The sequence below is a fragment of the Hippocampus comes genome, unplaced genomic scaffold, assembly GCF_001891065.2.
Source record: "Hippocampus comes isolate QL1 unplaced genomic scaffold, H_comes_QL1_v1.1 scaffold238, whole genome shotgun sequence".
In the NCBI taxonomy this organism is placed as follows: domain Eukaryota; kingdom Metazoa; phylum Chordata; class Actinopteri; order Syngnathiformes; family Syngnathidae; genus Hippocampus; species Hippocampus comes.
This window is the reverse complement of record NW_017806177.1, coordinates 713,977-715,996: the sequence shown is the minus strand read 5'-3', so window position 1 is coordinate 715,996 and position 2,020 is coordinate 713,977. Positions and strand designations below refer to the sequence as shown.

The 2,020-nt window shown below is 39.7% G+C and overlaps 2 long non-coding RNA genes across 2 annotated transcripts in view; one reads left to right on the top strand and one right to left on the bottom strand.

The window, feature by feature from the left end:
• Positions 1 to 595, bottom strand: part of LOC109532548 (uncharacterized) — a 4,194-nt gene extending 3,599 nt beyond the window's left edge. The window contains exon 1 of the long non-coding RNA XR_002171395.1: positions 70 to 595. This is a non-coding gene — a long non-coding RNA (uncharacterized LOC109532548). The remainder of the gene's footprint in view (positions 1 to 69) is intronic.
• A 14-nt stretch (positions 596 to 609) lies between these two features.
• Positions 610 to 1,890, top strand: LOC109532546 (uncharacterized). Its single transcript, XR_002171394.1, has 2 exons — positions 610 to 1,513; positions 1,716 to 1,890. It is a non-coding gene; the product is annotated as an uncharacterized LOC109532546 (long non-coding RNA).
• Positions 1,891 to 2,020: the final 130 nt, after the last annotated feature.

The following is a 2,020-nucleotide window of genomic DNA, read 5'->3' as shown; positions in this document are numbered from 1 at the left end:
TATATATTTTTTATTAATTTTTTTTTTCCCCGGAATTTTCAGAAAAGTCCACTTTCATCTCTGGTAAACAGTAGCAGTTTGGCGGTATAGAAAACGTGCCGCTAATTAGAGTAAATGGTGCCACAACAAGAGGAGGCAAAAGAAGGGGTCAGTATTCTACAAGCTGCCAAAAGAAGAACCAAGGCATAGCCGATGGATAGCAAAAATAAACTAGCGATCACACTGTTGAGTGACAGGTTTACTCTACAAATCATGGCAAAAGGTGGCTGAATCAGCAGATGCTAACATACCCAAAATAATAGCCCAAGCTAGCTTCCCACCACACACAAAATTTGCGGGAAATAGTCTGTTTAATTTATGCCATAAACAATTCTTGTTTCTGTTGCTATGGTTTCATAGATAATACAGTGTTAAATTTGATAATTGATCAATACTTCCTCTGGGATAAATGATTGCGGTGGCTGCCGCCGAATCTGCAGATTCTAGCATAGCTGATAACAGTGCAAGGGCAGCGTGAAGCCTAGATAGTAATATTGACCACACATTAAGGGGAAAAACAAATCCAGATGTCACAACTTGTAATTTTAGATCCGGCCACGGCAGGGAATCGAGGAAACCACCACCATGGCAGTGTTTTTTGGTGAGGAATTCCTATTTTAACATGGCGAAAAGCTGTATAAAGTTGATTTAGCGTGATGTGTCCTCTCTAAAGGGAGAGATTGCAGTTTTAAAATTGCAACCTCATTTCACTTGACTAAGATGTCCCCTCATCGAGTCTCTGACACAAGCCACAGGGTCCTCACTTTTGTGCACAAGAGGAGCACTGTCTTGTGTGCTCCAAACAAGCCTACATTAGCCCTGTCTGTTACTATGCTAGCATTACTTATTCAAAATAGCGTTACGATAACACTACTCATTATCGGTTTCAGGTTTTGTTTTTTTTTTTTGTAGATTGTGGTCCAGCTTTTCATTATGAGCCTGAGTATCGGGACAGATTTGTCTCAAAATGATTCACTCAACTATATTTGTTTTCTTTCACGTGTTTTTGAGATCCACAAATATGTCAGTGATTTTCAAGTTTTTGAGATCCGCAAATGCTGTATATGCGCGATATTGACATGTTTTTTGAAATCCACAAATATACGTGCGATTTTCATGTTTTTCAAGTCCACAAATATTTGCACAATTTACATGTTAATGTTGTATGAGCATTTATCATGACTTGTCCTTTGTAAATATTCAGTTCCACTTGTGAATTGTTGAATGTGCGTTTGTGGATCAGCGTGCATGCTCGTTGATTTTGAAACAAACGTTTTACACAGTTTTAAGGTACTCAGACACACACACACACACACACACACAACAGTTGAAAATATTTGCATGTGTTGAAACGCTATTCCTTCTCCATCCGCCAGAAGGCAGTGTTGCTGTTTCCAGTGAGCCGGAATGAGGCATCGCCTGTATCGCTTCTATAAATTGGAAATTGAAACACGGAAAACATGCTTTTATCTGGGTCCGTGTACCGCCGTTCATGCTAATTTTAATTCTGAAAAGCAACTAAAAATGAACATTTGGGGTGATATTTTCAATTTTCGTTTTTAAAACAAAAATAGGACAACTAATGACCTTAGAAAAAAATCAAAATATGGAGTTTTCTGGAAAGGGCTTGAATTTCTGGATTTCCATTTTCAATGTTGAATTTTTATGGTTTTCAGTCTACGCATTGCAGGAAGCACAGGATAGTGCCATCGACTGTCGTCAGCGGGGTCTAAGTGAAGTAAACAATTCATTGTGTACAATGGACTCGAGTTACATCCTTCTTAAAGGAAACAAAAGGCTGGCGCTCAAGGGATGCAATGTGATTGTGGATAAAATTGCCAGAATCTTCCAGGTATGTACCACTTTATTTTCTCCATTGGCTTGGAGTACATGCTAAAATGAGCAGTTGCTGTTGTATTCCAAAGGGTGTGGGTGTGTGTGTGTGTGTCTGTGTGTGGGGGTGGGGCGGGGGGGGGGTGGG